Source organism: Bombus bifarius, unplaced genomic scaffold (assembly GCF_011952205.1).
Source record: "Bombus bifarius isolate JDL3187 unplaced genomic scaffold, Bbif_JDL3187 scf7180000007966, whole genome shotgun sequence".
NCBI lineage: Eukaryota > Metazoa > Arthropoda > Insecta > Hymenoptera > Apidae > Bombus > Bombus bifarius.
This window is the reverse complement of record NW_022884352.1, coordinates 4675645-4694768: the sequence shown is the minus strand read 5'-3', so window position 1 is coordinate 4694768 and position 19124 is coordinate 4675645. Positions and strand designations below refer to the sequence as shown.

Here is a 19124-nt window from a genome sequence, read left to right as displayed (position 1 = left end):
CATTTTTCAACAAAACCTGCGTTGCAACACTGAAAATACATTTTTTTTTTTTCGTACAAACGAAACGTTCGTCTTATAGAAAGCGACAAATTAAAGCGATACCCGAACGATCAGTCGTTTGTCGGTTTAGAAGAGATACGAATTGTAGTCAACATATCTATATGTGACAATAACATTCCGAAGACAAATTCTCGCGCGATAACCATTCGTCGCGCGGCTAATCCGCGATGTTAAGATTCCCTGTAAAATAGAAATCACCGTTGTAAGAATAAATCTCTGATGTAACAAAGACATTCGTCTCTTCTAATTTTAAGATGCCACACGGAAAAAGACTCGGGCATCGAGATTCTCGGGATTTAATAAAAATTCCACGAAACTGTAGTTCCCGCTTCTGTACATGCTCATTTCCTCGATCCTCGGACAAAGAGCTGAGCATGTACGTTATTTTTGCCCATCCACTTTTAACGAAACCCTTTTTTCACGTCATCTCGAGAGCTGTTCTAAAAAGAAAGAAAAGATTAAGTATCTTTAAAAGAACTCTATACACTGTCAGATACAAATATTGGAAGATCTACTTATCTTCGTTAAAAAGCTCTAATAATTCTCATGCCTTCGTTATTTTATATTATTAGGATAAAACGAGAGATTTATCATAAAATAACTAGAAAATAAGAAGGCTGGAGCGGATTCAACTTGTACGAAATATTATCAAATCTCTAAATGTTTTTGGTCGGCAGTGTATTTTAGTAACGCGTATGTCTACGGCCTGGCTATGTTGGTCTAACAAAATATTCCTGCACCATGCCAATCCACTTTCTGGAATCGATTAGTTGCAAGCTGGAGTGCAAACGAGGATAGAATATCTCATCGGCGCCCTCGAGAATTTCTGGTGTCTCTATTCTTGGTACTCCGGTTACCCTTTTGACATCGATCTCCGTTTCACGTTTCGAAACTTTCTGATGGAATGCACCCACGAAAGGTTGCAGTACGTCCCATGAAAAGCATTCGTGAATTTTTGCCACGCTGCGCGTAACCTATCGACCTACGCTTCTAGTTTCGTAATTTTCTTTATGAATATAAAGTTTCCTTAATCTGCTGTGTTTACGATGCGTGTGTTTTTTTTTTTTTTTTGTTTTGTTTTGTATCGAGTTTAAAACTTTCTAGGAAAAATAATTTTAACATTGATGTCAAGAAACAGAAGTGTACAAAAATCAATAGTTTCGAGAGATTAATGGAAAATTTGGAAAAATTGAGAAATTAATGAAAAATCGCGAATTTAATGAAAAAGTTGGGAATTTTGGAAAATTTGGTAAAAAGTTCGAAAAATATAGTTCGAAAAAACTCGTCGTTAAGGGAACTTCCACGTGAATTGTCTGGTGTTTGAAATTTGCAAAGACAGCGCGATAAGATTAGCAAAATCCAATTCCAGCGAACGATCGCCGTGTAATTTCTCCACCTACTACCTCCTAGCGATCTATTTCTGGCAAAAAAAAACAGCAATATCGAACACTCACTCTCTCCAGAGGGTCACGGGTCATCGTATTCACCATTTTCCTTTCGACGGAATACGAATGGACTCTTATCGAAGCATCCGCGGACTTTTTCACCGGATATCCCACGGGTTTCGCCCCATAGAATGCTCTAAAAAAACTTAGATCGTCGCTAAAAATATAAGAACGACGTGACGTAACGTATCACGGCCAATGTTTTCCACGTTGTTGAAAAATTGGATGCAAAAATTTTGCAGCAATTGGAATTTCGTAACATTCAGTTGGGTAAAAAAGTATTTAATAACGAAAAGTCACAGAAGAGAGAAAATGAGTAATTCTATAAATTACTTTATAATAATCGCTGATCTGTCAGATGTGCTCGAACGAGACGGATTTTATTAAAATTAATAATCATTAAATTTCCCAAGAATCTAACATTTAATACTCGACGGAGATGAATATATTTTCCTGTCACCAAATTTACATTTTCTCGTTTCAATATTATTTCGCCGACGCCCTTCGCAATGTCTACTGTCTCGTATAATATCCGCCACTGTTATCATTTTATTGAGCACAACGACTGTCACCGAGTTTAAAGATCCCCGGGGAATCCTCTGGAGGGTAACCATTTGCAATCAAACTTTATAACCTGATCCCGGAATCCAGAACTGCTATCGAATCGTATAAGGTATCCGAGTCTTGAAAACCATGAGGATTCTCTCACAACAGAAGACCAAATTCTCTGCTCTTTCTCTTAAAATCGTCTCCTATAAAGACGAATAGAAATACCATAAATATTGCACCACTGACAAGACAGATAATCTCCTTCGTTTGTGACGATGCTTCTCACGTGAAGATCGTCGGAGAAGAACGTAACGAGTCACATTTTGTGTATTTTCGACCAATCGCGGGGAGGCACAATCGCGGGGAGGCACAATCGCGGGGAGGCACAATCGCGGGGAGGCACAATCGCGAGGAAACACGTCAACGGGAGTCGTAAATTCCCGTTACGATTATAATAATCGACACCACGAGTTGATCGATCCCCTGATTTCCGTTAAGATAATAGGGGTGGTTGAGAGGGTATAACACTGCGATTAACAGGGTTATAAAATTTATATTTTTAACACTTAAGTTACACCGTTGCTCATTTTATATATCGTCGACAATGATTTAACGTATAGAGATGCGATACACTGGCACAATATTCGTTGGTGATAGAAGATCAAGGCTCGTAGAGTTTTTGTTATAGTTGACGTAGCAATAGGAGAAAGGAACTGACATGTTGACTATTCTAACGTTGTGGAATAAGTAATTTACCGTGCCGATGCTGTGTCGGAGGAAAGCTAGCGATGGGTGTGTCTAGCGCATGGGACCATCGGATTTGTTCATGACATTTTTGGTCAGGGAAGTGAGGGCAGTATACATTGCTTCTGATTGGATAAACGAAGGTTTGTGGGCTAGACAGGCCCCCCCCTAGCCGCCCCCCCCCTAGCCGCCCCCCCCTAGCCGCCCCCGTACGTGAGAAAACCTAACTTTCCCTTGTCAAGCCGTGGTAGACAATCTTTAGAAAGTGATTTAGAAGAAAGATATTTGTTGGGTCTGAAGGACCTTAGCTAGCAAATTCCTGAGATTTGCGATGGGTCCTTAAGACTATTGAGTGTATGCAGTAAGGATTAACGGTGTTTGCCCACGGTCCCATCTTGCCCACGGTCCCATCTTGCCCACGGTGTGTGGCCTGGTCTAGGTAGAGTGTCGCCCGACGTGACATTTTGCATATTATCAAAATTGTCTGTATTGAAATTTAGTTTTGAAGTTAAACGCGTGTTTTTTCATCGCTCTTGAAAATTTTCAAAATATTTTTCATCCTGATATTGCAGCATCGAAGATATTAAAATACTGCTTGAATTAAAAATTGTTCCCCTCCCATAAAACTTGGCCGATCTATCAGCTATTTTTAAAAAGACTCATATCCTTGAACCTAATCTTCAAGGATTCATCTCAATTTCTAACGACACATATTTAAATTAAATTCTAATTTTTAATCATATAAAAATTCCTCTAATTAGTCACAAAGTTAGTCAATCTCGACCTTCAAATCAGCGAGTCAACAAAAATGTACTTATCATATTTGTGCTTATCTTCGTATACAAAGTTTGGCGGATCGTTTGAATTTCCCGAAGCTTTGTCAAGGCTGAAGATTGCAACGTCTCGCTTTTCAACCCCGTGAAAGCACCCATATATCAGAATCATCTGGCTCATATCGAACTACCCTTTTGTTGCACCAACGTAATGTCTTACTTCCGCTTCCCCTCGCCAGAGTGGAAAGAATATCCCGTAAAAGACTGCATGTCCTTGTCACGTAATTTTTGGGTTGGTTGGTGAAAATAAAATATAGTTGAGTCGTAACACAACTATTCACTTGGTTTTAATCAACCTTTATTATGAGTTCAGCAATCACAATGTAACACGCACTGAATTAACATAAATCACAATTCACTCCAACCACGTTATGTCAGACTTAGTTACAACAACACATTAAGTACGCGACTTATAAGAGTAGAGACCGACATAGACATGTTGACTATTCTAAGGATACAGAATAAGTGAAGTCTTACTGACGATACTGTGTCTGAGGAAAGCTAGGGGTGGGGGTATCTAAGGACAAGGGACGGAATTTACGACAGGAAATACTCGCTTGGTCCGAACGACGTTAACTATAAAAATGCTAAGGCCCCTGGTAGGCACTTAAGACTATTGAGGGTGCGCGCCAGGGATATGCAGGTATCTGGGTGCCATGCTGTCCGTGGTGTATGGCCTGGTCTCTGATATGAATTGACGTTACATCCTCGTCGTAAAGCTTCTGCCACTAACAAGTGAAAAATCAAATACTTATATAGAAGCACTCGACAGAAATGTCGACAAAATTGAGAAATAATTTTCTTTACGTCAAAAATCCACTTTTTTCTTAGTGTCGCGTAAAAGATGCATAATGTCCTTAATATAGGATCTCTGTTCAAGATTTTACAATCGCAATTTTTCTTCCACGAATTACGACCTTTCGATACACGAACGCCTAACATATATACTTCCGAATCAATTTCGTGCCTTCAAGACGTATATTCACTTTTGACTATCACTGTATATATGTTGCTCGCGTGCGTCCCAATTTCCAAATATTTCGTACAGTATGCGATAAAACATATCGATAAAAGTTCTCTACGAGTATTCGAATACTTTCGCCAGCGGCTAAAAAATTATTTGCAATTCCTTTGGCATCGTCTTTATCCCCCAAAATATAGCAGGCTAAAACAAGTAGACTTCAGTTTGATAAAGGCAGCATGGTAATACGTGTAACCCGCAGGCACATATATGTCATGTACATAGTGTTGTATAACAATGCCACGCTAACAAACTGCAACACACGCATGCGTCTAGAGTGGAATGTATCTACGTCTTCGTAGTAGAACAATTGTCCGATAATTCGTAACGTTGAATCTCGTGGCTCGAGTGCAGCACCATTCGCGTGAAAGTAAAAACACGACCACGAGAGAAAATATTCTCTTTCGATATTTTTCTCTCTCCACCGAAATATTTCACGTGGCAACGAATTATGAAGCATAAGCAGTGATATGAATTTTATTTTCTATTTTTTACCACCTTGGTAACAGTCTCCCGCGGTATAAATGATATTTATTCGTTTCTCTTATTTAAATATAAATCCATTTTATAAAATCCTGGTATTTCTTCTTATTCCATAAACTCCCTTTTGCTCTTCTCTGTGTACTACCTATAAGCTTTGTACGAGAGAAAGAAAATATTCAATTAGATGGTATGGAACGCGTGCACGCATTCACAGCTCGCAATTTAATTTGAATTTACATATGTATTGCATAGTTTGATCTCAATGTACATATCGCACAGTTTGATCTAAATCTACATATAGCATAGTTTGATTTGAATCCACGTATGAACACATACAGTGGGTTGTCTGTACGACGAGAGTAAAACACTAACATTTTCGTTGCTTCCGATGGAGTTCGTAAGCGTGACAGGAGATGTTCGTTAAAATTGCATTTGATAATCCAGTTCGATCTAACAATTTCACACCTCTTATTACACGGACTACATTTCTTCCCTTCAAAACAAATGCAGGGATTATGCAAAATTTTCAATAAAAATATCTCTCAACTTCTATTCCATTACCATTCTTAACGTTTCTATTCAATCGATCTTCCAATAATCGATCATTTCGTTACTAGTTTTCTGATAATTCGAGTTCTATCGTTCTCCAAATTCTATTGACCACTTTCAAACCCGAAGAGAAACAACTACTAAAATTTCGTTCGTCTATTAAAATATACAGTTGATCGGCCCAATGTTATAAATTGGAAAATCTCGAAGTTCGATTTCTATGTCAAATCTCCTTTGTTCGAAGTTGTAAGGACCAAGGCGAAAGTTTCGAGGCGACATTCGATTCTCTAAGGAGCAAAACTCGAACAGTGGAAACGATTCGAGCTTGAACCTTGTCTCTTATTTTCAATTTTTCAACGGCCAACTGATCTTTTCTCGTTCGAACGTATGAGAAAAAATTTATTCAGTTACGATCGCGAGGATATTTTCGCGTTTAAGGAGCAATCTACGAGGTAAATTCCGCGTTGTTACCTGCGCTCGTAGAACATAAACAAGGCACAGGTTCGATCTAAGTACACATTATACATAGTCATAACCGATGCATTAAACCACAAGCTTTAATACACACCAAGATTAACCGGGTTAGAATTCGACGCATCTACCGTGACTAATATTTACTCGACTCTTTAACAGATAATCGATTCTAAACCCACAGGTTAATTAACGGGAGAAATTAATGAATCCTGATGCAAGATATTGTATTACCAGCACGATACTGATAAGCTTGCAAGGATGAAATAATAATTAACCGACAGATTTCCCAGGGGAAACTTCTAATGGGAAACATTTATTCACAACATTAATACGGATAGTCGGATAGAAACATAGAAATGATTTTAATTCAGAGTTCTTTCGGAATAATTTCATTTTTCCTTTTTATGGGTCTTAGATTGTACGCGTCGAATTATAAAATATTTATTAGTATTAGCTGATTTGTTAAAAGATCGCGAAGAGATTATAACGCAAGATTAGGTAGTTTATAATGTTCCATTAAATATTATTGATCGTTATATATTGAAATTTATAGAAATTTTCAGCGTTAACCTCCTTTTCAATCTGGAAATTTCTGTTATCATCGATCGACGACTAAAGTTTTCACATTGAAACTCTTTCGCGTCAAGAGTTTTGTTTCTCGAAGAGGGAAAGATTATTCCATCTTTTATCGGTCTAATACAGGAATTGTTAACTTTCATAATTATAGACGGGATAAACGCTGATCATACATTGAAAATAAATTGACCATTAATCGTATGTTCCAGGACTAAACTTGAGAATTTCTTAAGAAATAGAATTGATCGATTTAACTTCCGAATGCCTTAGTATCACGTTGGTAAATTCGAATAAAAATAAGTCCGAAAATTCTTTCGCAAAAGAGTTAAACGATGGCGTAAAACTTTAAAATACGTGAAGTTTGAGATTATAAAATGCGAAATATTCGAGGCAAGATTTAAAAGTACGTTAAAACTCAGGATATAGGAGTTAAAGTATGTTAAGAACTGGCGAGATTAAACCATAAACTGGTGGCAAAATGTCACATCCATACGCAAGTTCGACCACTCGGAAAAATACCTAGAGGAACAAGAGAATAACCGGGCAAATACGACAAGGTTTCTCCTTAATGAATCCTCAAAGCGATTTGCCAAGAACACTCCTGGCTTGTACTGCACGATGTTTGGAAATTTCCAGCGTATACGTGCATCGCGCAAGTAGTATAATACGATGTAGTTCAGACGAAATGTGTCCGCAATTCCCTCTATGGTTTAATTACTTTCGCCGAAAATCAATCCTCTATTCGTGAAACATCTATTTAATATAATTCGCGAAGATATTTCCTCTCTGGCCTTTTAATAAATCTTACAATGATATTTAAATAAGAATCGCCTGTTCCATTTGGACGCACGGAAGATTTACGACTTTGCAGATTGAAATCCCATAATTACATAAAATATGAAATTTTTACCAGAGAAATTAAAATAAAGGTTATATTGTATAAAGTGTAATTTTATGTTAACGTCAAATATAACGTTTAATGTCGAGTATCTATGAAAAACGGATCGTACATTCCGTTTCCATTTAAAAAACATGAAGAAAACTGAAATGAATTTTTAAAGTTACATTTTCATCATCTCGCGGCACATAAATTGAAACTTTCAAAAAGTTTTATATTACATTAGGAAATAATGTATTTAAAGGTTGCGCCTTCTGTCTTTCTCCTACATTCTTCTATATCTAGAAAGTGCATAAAGTCTTTATAAATGAGATATTTTGAGATAACAAAGAAGTTCGTTTTTCAAAGGTACTGAAAGTTGCGACTTCTTCGCGAGAGAGAGAGAGAGAGAGAGAGAGAGAGAGAGAGAGAGAGAGAGAGAGAGAGAGAGAGAGAGAGAGTTAAAGAGGACAGACCAAGGGGAGTTCTCGTCGCGAATTGCCATAATGATCGAGTAGAAAGTAGGACGAACATCCGTGTCGTTTCTCTGCTTGCGAACAACGAATCCACAAAACGACAAGTTCAGAGCGACTTGCCTTCTAGCATCGATTTCTCACGGAACGATGATACATACGATAAACTGCCGCGTATTTGTAAGTGACGATCAGTGAATAGCAAATGAATACAGAGACAGGAAGCAAATGAGAAGCATCCTTTGCAAAGGCGACTGTCTTTCATGAGAAACATTCGTTTCAAGATATAATGTAACGATGTGGCCAAAAAAGTAGGTCAAAGAAGATTTTGAACCTGATTACGAAACATGGTAATTTAATGCGGTTGATAAATGTTAAAATACAATTATTTTAATAATTGTATTTATCAGTCGGAGATAATCACGCGAATAAAATTTTGATGATCTTCGATTTGATTCATCAGTATAAGTGACTTAATAATTGATGAATATCAACTTCCAATTATTTACTAATTATAATTAATCACGAACAAAACATATATAGAAGCATTACAAGAGTTCTTTATATATTGTAATTAACTGCATTAAAGGATAATACATTTAGACTCCATATCAATGAAAAAAATCCATTACGTGACAGATATGAGCCTGAATATGCTCTTCAGGATCAACCACGTGTATCTAAATTAAATTTAATTGAAAAAACTACAGATCATATAACTATAACAAGTGGAGAAAACAAAGTTATTTTATATACTAGTCCATTTAAAGTGGATTTATACTCTCAGAATATATTGGTTGTGTCTGCAAATGCAAGAGGTCTTATGAGATTTGAACATCATCGTACAAAACCTAAGAAACCAGAACAAGAAGAAAATGCTGAAAATGCTGAAATAAATGGCAACAGTGATGGTCCAGGTGATGGTACAGATGATGAGCCAGGCGCTTGGGAGGAAAGTTTTAAAACTCGTCATAATTAATCACGAAAAGAAGATTTTGCATTTGATTTATTAACGTGATAATTTCATAATCGACGAATATTAACTTCCAATTATTCCGCAATGATTTTTTATTAAATTTTAACCTTTCAATTTTCCATAAATGCATAAACATTCGTAACGCTAGAACCAAACGAGAAGAAATTATTTAATTAATTATCTGTAGAATGGCAGGAAAGATCTAAAAGAGGACAAAGGAAAGGAAAAACGACCGCGTTTGGTTATTTTCGTGAGAACTCACAGGGTTAATGCTACTTTATACACTTTTGCAGAGCAAACGAAGTTTCCATCAGACTTCCTTATATCTTTTATCAGGGAATTCTCAAAGGTCTGAGGTTCCAACAGGCAATTGAAAGTACTCTAAAACCACCGACAGATATATTAAACTTTTTCCGTTGAAGAAGTGCGATCTCTTTTTAAAAGAAATATATCCCCGTGCGGCTATTAAATTTATATTAACCTTCGAAAGAAACGTTAAAAAAAATGTCGCCAATTTAAAATATATATTCGAGTGGATTGTAAAAAATATACGATCGTATCGTATCTGCAGGCTGTTAAGAGCATCAACGAAAATAAACGTTAAATTTCCGACTACATTTGCTACTTCCTGCGCTATCGATCCTCTCGAGTCTATTGCCTTTTTGCCTACTGTCAATACAACGATTGCCTCGTTTCACGTCACCTTTAACGTCACTCCTTTTTCCTAACTACCGACCGACTCGTTTTATCGTTTCCTTTTCAGACGACAAAGATTCGTATAAAGGGAAGAACGCGCGCTAGATATCGTTCCCTAGCGACTGTTTCGTAGCATCGAGTTTATACTTTCAGATGATTCCGATTGCTTCTTATTTGCCTGGAAACACAGGAGAGCATGGTGTCCAATCGAAAAATAAAACAAAAATACGTTTGGCATGACGAGTTTATCGATGAAAGAGAAACCATGCTGTTTCTTTTTTTACAGAATAGTTCGCTATAGACATTTCGTTTCGAACGGAAAAATACTCACGGCGAAACATTTTAGCTGTTTGTATCAACGGAAAGTCGATCCACAAAAATAACGATTTTATTTTTGACGAAACGTAGCAAGCGATTTTTCACAGAGGAACAAAAAACTTCCGCAGGGTCGTGATTTTCAAACGCTTGTCACGATGCCAGCACCGTCTGCCAAGAGGACATCGAAAACTCTGTTCCGCGAGCAACATTTAGCTTTTTAATCCAACCAGGGAAAGCGATTTTCACATTTCATCGACAATGTACACGGTCGTATTCGAAAATCTTTGAAACACCGCCGGGTTCGATCGTCAGAGAAAGTATCAAAAACATTTCATCGAACAAAACTGTTTTATACTATCCACGTAACCGGCGCGAACAATTCCCGTAAACTTGAAAATTTCCTATTGACGACGCGGTTGCACGAGGAAAAATATTTTCCATAATTCCGCTCGAACGTGTTAAAAATTTACTCTTCTGAGATTATACTGCTGAGTAAATTTTTGGAATCGCTACTGAATAAGAAAAGGAGCTGGGTCCTCTGAATTTTGTTTCTCGGTCTACGTTTCACGCAATGAGGAGCACGAAACATATTTAAACAGTTTGACATGAGATAACTTAACCGAAATTATTGAACATCTATACCTAACCAATACTAATTGAAAGTCAGTGAGAAAAGAACAAATTAAACAAGCTGAAATTATTTTGAATTGTGAACACTATGGAAAGCAAATTACCTTACAAAGAAACAAAGTGTTATACTATCTTTCCCTAAAATGTATCAAGATAATTTCGAATAGAAATTATCTTGAGATATAAAACTCGAGATATAAAACTGGAATGAAAGAGCAATGAATAATTGTTGCTTGCAAAAGTAAATAGATAGAATAGGCCATAGATTCCCAAAGTATAGTTCGCGTTAAATGTTAAAACGTGTGAGCTGAGTTTACAGATTCGTTGGAAGAGTAGATGGCGAAAAATTATCATTTTTGAAAATGATTATTACTAACCTGCCAAAGAATTTCTAATACAAACGTTACTATAATAGTATAAGCAAGTAGAAATTTTTTAGCTTTCTTTGGTAAGTCATTGAATAATCTTCGAGGAAAATCACCGAATACAGGAAGTGCACTTTCGATCGATCAATGACAGAAGGCAGAACGAACGTATCTTTGTTCGATTTGGAACAACTGACCAATAATATCCTTGGAACTTGATACGAGCACGAATAACTTTCCCCAGGAGTCCCATTCTACTTGGGAACTCGATGAGTGAAAGAAAATCTTTCCTAATGTACGAGCTTTTCTTCCGACAACACGAAGTTCCGCAAACTTCTAATACCCGGTAATAATAAGAAAGGACAAGTACTCCAAGTTTGTGCAGGAAAATTACGGCTGAGAAACACGAGATTCGACTTCCCTTTCGAAATCATCCGAAGAAAAGGGTACGAACGTGAAGAATGCACACGTAGTTCTTGAAATAAGATAAAGGCAGGTGCAGAGCCTGGTACAAAGACCAAACGGCAAAATTGAAAATCGATAATATGCGTAGGATGCGAAGCATGTAAGTAGTAAAGGTCCGTGTATGGTCAGCCATTCATTCGATAAACAGCCACGCGTGGTTTCATTCATGAATACCTGAAAGGAATTTAATTTCTAACCTATATTTACAAAGTTATTTAGCTATGGAATGCTATTGTATTTGCAAAATTATTTTGCTATGCAAATAAGTTTTCTATGTTATATCTACTTCGTTGTAGTCTATATCTTTAATTTATGTTATTGTTTTGTATTATGGTGACGAGAATTTAACTAGGAATATCTTGCTTTCTCATTTATCGCTGACATTTACGATCGTTTTTTTTTCTGCATTAATATCATTATTAATGATGTTTTCGCGCACAAACATATCGACAGATGTATTATAAACATTGATTATTAATAAATATTTTAAATGAGTATTCGAAGATTTCTAAAAATAAAAGTACGAAACAATGTGCAAACGGAAAACCATTAGTTTATAATAGATTATCAGATTAAAACGTACTACCTAGCAGATTGACTGACATCGCTGGCATACGTACCTGTTGCTCCTAGTATATTCAGGTCACCATTAAACTAGACGAAACGTCGATAAAGTGTGTACCATAAAAATGAACAGGCATCACTAACAGCTGACGACGGTTTTGTCTAGAGCAGAATTTTAATAACATCGTTTATCACTGCCGATGAAATTCAGTACATCGGTCGATCATGACAAATGGTTTTCTTTTTATAGACAAAAATAACTAAAATTCCTCGCCTTATTTTTTATACCAATTCGCAATTTTTACAAGTTTCATGAATACCTTTTTAGAGAGAGTTTTAACTTCTTTAAGCATACTATTACACCTTTAAATGTTTTTGTATCATTTACGATGACTCGTGGACAATCTCAAAATCTGAAAAGTCTGTAACTCAGATAACACAAACATAAATAACATTGTAGGATTAAAAATTGTCGGGTTCCGATTGGAATTCAACTTCCAACGCCTCCATATATTTCTACGTGATTACATTGCGGATGAATGAAAATTCCCATTATGGTCGTTGGAATACGGTTGAATATCGATACTTCGATTTCCAAGGGAGAAATATCTGTGCAACCATTGAATTTTATAAATTCATGTACACTTTGTTTATGCCAATTCGTATCTTTAACGATTTGGTTTCAAAAAATATTTCCCTACTCAACCCTCATTCGTTTGTCATTACGTTATTTCTAATTGGTCTATGTTCATGTAATTTGCTCTAGTAAATATCTAAACTCAGATAAATCCGGATAATCCACTGTAAATAATTTCGTAACGCACGATATCGGATATAACGCGTATTTTATAAAATTTATGCTTCTCAAAGATATCGTGAATATATATGATACGATTCTCAGTGATACGTGGGCGGTAGAGACGCGTCTAACTTCTGGGAATATTGTTCAATTAGATGACGCATTCACGCGTAGTATCGAACATACGTGACCTACGCGACACACGAGGCAAAATATCCCTATCGAAATGCGAGGAAACCTATTTTCGCCGGGATTTATGTTTTACTTTCCTGCTAATTTCGAGACCAGCTACACTCCGAATAATATCACCAACTACGTAATATACAAGCTGTATTGCGTCAAGCAGGTGAAAAGCTGCATCACGCATCGATGCGCTTATTCTAACAAGCGCATCATTGAGGCACTGGTTTTCAAGTAGAACAGAATTATTTATCTTCGGCGAAGAATTTGTAATTTGTTTGGTAACGTTTCGTTCGTTTATGTTCTCAGGAAGGAATTCTTTGACGTTTTATCGTGCCTAGACTACCGTATCACGAAAGCAATCCAATTCTATTGACAGAAATTACAGTCAATTTTCTGGCCCGAGCCAGAACTACGTTCGTGCGTAATAATATCTATGAAAAGTGGTTGCTCGAAACGGGGTTACAACCGGTTTCATGGATCGACTAAAATTACGTTTCAAATGAACCCATGCGCGTATAACTTGCGCCTAACCGCGCGCAAGTTTCCGAATCGTGGATTCTAAGAAAGACAAAAGCGGAGTTTCATCTCGCTATTAAAGTTAAAACATTATAAAGATTTAACATTTCTGTGAATTTAATGATTTCGGATTATTCCAAATTCCAATATTTCCGGCGAATTTCTAACAGCTAAGCGAAACGCGATGCAACGTTCACAGCCATGGCGAAAAGTTTTATTGGATCGAAAACTGATTCGACGAAAACTCTTTGATTTTAAATTTCCTCGACCTTTCTAGAGAAATCGCCTTCTTATTGCTTACGCCTAAACTCCTGTGGTAAATTTCAGAATCAAGGATTCTGAGAAAAGCGAATGCTAGAGCAATAAAGTTGTAGCTTGTTATAAAAGTTGAACCACTGTAATCATGAAATATTCAACGTTTCTACAGATACGAAATATTTCAGACAGTCCCAAATTGAACTACTTCTGATGAATCTCCAACGACTAAGAAAAATGTTGCAAACCATTCGCAGTCATAAAAATTTTCATCGAAAGGTAAATTAAATAAAATATTGATAATTTCTGTGGATCCAACTATCTCAAACAATTAACGTCTAACAAGTAAATAAAATATTAAATAAAATATTATATAAACCATTTCCATTCATACATAAATATCGATTCTTGTTAAATCCTATTCGCTGAACTGCTAGAAACTGCTTTTGTCTTGAAACGAGCATTTTTCTACAGAGATCGCCATTCTATCGCACGAATGTCCTTTTACCTTCGTTGCCAGCTAACGTTCAGGACATTATGTCTTCTCCACGAGGGAAATGGGAGCCAACTGAGGAAAAGGATACCCTTTCTACCGCGAATAACGAATAAATCAGTCGTCTGCCGCGTCGTTGCTTTTATTTCGCAACCAACTGTGTTCCTTCTTCTTCTTCCTCCTCGGCCAGTAACACGAGACTAATGTAAAATATAAAACCGACCTACGAACTCGGCCAACAATGTCGCGATAGATAATAATGATTGAACGCGTTGCTTTCCATGGTTCAGCGTAACCAAGAAACGCACCTTCGGGCGATGAATTAATAACGAGCACACCGTAACCTGCTTAGTTTCTTCGACGTAAAATCCTATTTTGTTTTTCTTTTTTTTTTTTTACTTACTTAAAAGTGCAAGGATAATATGAAGATAATTAGATTCGATTAACCCGTTAAGAATTAGCAACCAAATAAGCCGTGAAATTCATGGAAAATGTAGTCCACTCATGGTGAATTAACTTCCAGACTGTTTCGTAAATCTATAAGAGAATATTATATTTTACATTTTCACGATATGCCACGATATCGGTGGTTTCTTGGGAGCAACCGTGTTTGCACTTTACACTTTGCACTTTGCACTTTGCACTTACATTTTGCACCAACGTTTTTCGTAGACGTTACAGTCTACTTCTTCGGGGTAGACTAGTTTCAGGCTTTCCCTAAAGAAATAGACTGCAAAGTGCAAACACGTTCGCCCCCGAGAAACCAACATAGTGATATCAATAGTGCTACGAATAATTTAGCTTGTTCGATCTCAGCGTAGATAACGATAGAAATATTATTAAACAAACCCTTGGAATTTTTATTCGTAACCGATGTTTTTATTCCATAGCGATGTTAAGAGTTAATGGCGTACGCTAATTGTAAACGAGCAATAAATTGAGAACATGTCGTTATCGCGAAGGTGACGTTTAACTGTGAGATTATTAACATAAAATCTTACAATTGACGCGATCGATCACTGTAATTTAGAAAAAAAAGATATGAATTGTAATGAACATTTCTTTCTAGATGTACGTAGACTAGTGGGAAAAAACGCGGTACGCAGTAACATTATGCAAACTTAATTAATTCATGCGCAATCGTAAAATCACGCGTGATAATAAATTATACAATAATAGGAAGTTGATGATGATACGAAATGACCATAAATCGAAGTCCACGTCGCGGAATAAATTATTAATATACACAGGGACGAACGTGTGATTTACGTGATATTTAGAAAGTAACGCAACGAGAGGAAACGTTTTTCACGGAAATGTCAAATAATTGACTTTGACGAAGATACCGGAGTCCCATTTGGGACAGTTTACATCCTACTTTTTTAATATATTTTCTTAATAAGGTCCCGACAACACCGCGACTTCATTTCGAGCGATAAACAACGATTGAAGGAGTCAGCTATTAACATCTTCAAAGGTTCGTCTTGCATCCGGTGGATATTTCACGAGCAGCAACAACAAATAAACATTACTTTCATTTCGAACACATAAATCAACGAGAGAGATTCTAATTTTCTATTCAAACAAAACTGACGATCAAATAAGAAAAGCAAAAAGGTTTATGATCTCCAGAGGTCAGTAAACGAATGGGTAGTTCTATTTAGTATTTTAGAGACCTATTTGTTACACATTGTAATGTTCGAATTGATCGCATTCCGACTAAATTCAACAATTTCTGTGCAATGAAATTTCGTTTGCAGTGTAATTGCGATAAAACCTGATTGCTGAATAATGACTATCGAAATAAATCATCGAATTACTTAAAGCAGCGGTCGTTGTGATACAATAAAACAAAATGTTACCAAAGATCAGTATTTCACTAAACTTTTCCAATCGCTCCAACTGTAACAAATAAAATGATGATAATGGAACAGAAACATGATAATGTTCATGGTACTAAATATGCCCTTTGTTCTTAATGGTATTAAAAATGTTTACATAATTTCGAAGAATTAAGAAGATTAGTCGATTATTTTCAAACAACTAGATGAGAAAAAAAAACAGATTCTCCCTAAACAGGGAACGGTGCTACTCGATCTTCATCAAGGATCTTCTTCAAGGAGACAAGAAACATCAGCAAGAATATGTGTCTATCGTCTTTATTCCAAGATGGTATCATTGACACTAAGAGGCTCGAATTGAGCCGATAATAGATTAAATCACGTCCCCTTGGAACGAACGACGAAGAGAAATAAATCACACGAAAGACACTGTCAACGAAACGTCAGCGATTCAACTCGCTAACTCACCCGAATTAACACATTGACTGCCACAGTCAATCGTGATCATCGGTGAGCCGCGTTATTAAACTTTTTAGGATAATTAAAATAACATAAACTTCGTGGATTAAAAAACGTTCGACAATGTGAATGATTCAAGTACCATTGTCGGAAGAAAATATTTTTCGAAAATTAAATAGTTACAATTAGACTGTGGATTTTTATGCAATTATGAAAAATTATGAAAAGGTAGAAAAATGCACAGAAGGCGCGTGATATGCAAAAACATATAAAAAATCCAAAGTACAGTACTCTTTGCAATATTTAATACGTAAAAAAAAATTCTCCCTAGGTCATACTGTTTTAAATGTTTTCGTGAAATTGCGGATTTGCATAAAAATCCGTGGTATAACCGTGGCGTAGTATATTTCAATCTGCGGCTCGCAAAATATATAAAATTCGCGCGGTAGTTAACGCGTTAAACCATGGCCACGTATAAAGCAATAAGATGGTTTTCAAAGGGCTGCTACTGCTTTTCCTAGTGACCCCTTCGACCCCTTCCCATGGCAACCCTATTCCCTTCTCGAGCAAATAGAAGTATCGTCGAGGGATCATTTTTATCTCGCGGAAGGAAATTAGCAGAGTGCGTGAAAAACGAGCAAGGGTCGAATACGAGATCTGGCAAAATGTTTCTTTGGAAAATTACTTTCGAGATCTCGCGGCGGGGACAGATTAATCTACGTACTTTTCGTGCTGAAATTTAACCGACAAAGGGGAAATTCTTCAAACGATGTCCCTTATAAGCGATCGTTCCAATTAAATCCACGTTGGTATTTTTCGATCCCTGTTAGTTAAAAATTCACCTAAAAGGACGAGACATCGAGTAGCTTATGCCGAGATTATGTAAATTGCAATGATGAAAAGCCATTAGGAATTTTCTATTTTAAGAGGTAGTTAATAATTGGACTACGGATGTTTATGCAGTTATGGAAAATTGAAATATAAATACGTGTGTAATATTCCAAAACACATAAGATATTCGAATGCACTAATCATTATAAAATTTGGGAAACGAAGTATATCTCCATTTAGATTTTCTATTTCTTTAGCGTTTATAAAAATATGAACATGCATACGCATCGATAGTCTGTTAATAATCTCTCTCGCAGACCACAATTTCTTTCGTTATCGACTTACTTCGCAAAAAATGAAAAATATGTATTCTCTAAAGCAGTAGAAAAGATACGACTAGTCACAGTTGACCAAGTTTGTTTAAAGTCGGTTAAATCCTAAACGTATGAACTATCCGGTGCAATTAAACATGTTGGCAAGGGACGAATAAAGTCGCTTAAGACAAAACGTAATTGAACCGAACGATGTAAAAGAAGAGCGAACCACCTTGCCGTGTATTCGGCATTGGGCTGTTTCTCGGATACGTAATTTTAGAACTTGGCACAATTCGATTTTATTTTCATTCGGGCCAGAACGTCGCGGCGCTTTCTTGACAGCGTGATCGTGCACCATCTCGGCCAGACAACGTGTCTCGATTTCTTCCACCTTCTCGATATGAAATTTTACCATCTGTCGCTATCGTCGATATTTCAAAAGCGTTTACTCGAAAATTCTAAAGATACGAGGATTAGCCAATATTAGCGGCGATTTCGACGAAAGAACAGCAAATTCCCGTGTACCGTTCAAACAATCATAACGTCAGAAATAAAAGAGATAGAAAAGCAATGGTCAAAGAGGTATTCTCCATTCCCGTTTCCTGTAATTTTCTTCTCGAGACCCAGTTTCCGGACGCAATCAACCTCGAAGAGGAGATAGAATAATTGGTATTTACACTCGACAAAAGCTGCACTGTCGAAAACTCGCTATTCGATAAACCGAATCGGAATGTTTGCAACGGAATTCGCGATGCTTCGACCAATCAAACGTTGCAATTAAAACAATCGAGCATAAACGGTTTACAGCGCAACGCTTTACATGATCGAAATAATCGAACGCCGTTAGGTTTACATTGCGTCGTGCCAATCGCCAACTTGCATGTGGATGTTCACCGACTTAACTTAGTTATCCTTGTCCTGGAGAAATGCATTTTCCAAAGGAAAATTCATTCGTCGAAAATTCGGACAGAAATTGGACGGTTCGTAAAGAAAGTTTTTGCGAAGCCAGCGATGTCAACGACATTATGGCTTTGCCTTTTCTTCTGTTACCGCCAGTCGCATATCGTAGCTCGCATCTTTCCAGAAGAAGCTCCTTCGAATACCGGTCCCAACAAGGGATAAAGCGGTTAGAAAATCAATTTGACGCGATCGCAGCGAAACTACGTCGAAATCCAATGTAATTTTAAATATTTGTTTGGAAGTAAAATAAAGCTCAGAGTTAGCGTTTCTCGATGACGAGTGTAACGCTTTGCACAATGCATATTATATATATCAAAATCAATGTATCATAAAGGAAACTCGCGTAACGCGTGTGCTAAATGATAAATATCAGCA

The 19124-nt window shown here is 36.7% G+C and overlaps 1 protein-coding gene across 5 annotated transcripts in view; it reads right to left on the bottom strand.

Annotated features, from left to right (window-relative positions):
- Positions 1-19124, bottom strand: part of LOC117204378 (QRFP-like peptide receptor) — a 79186-nt gene that overhangs the window by 38104 nt on the left and 21958 nt on the right. The window lies entirely within an intron of this gene.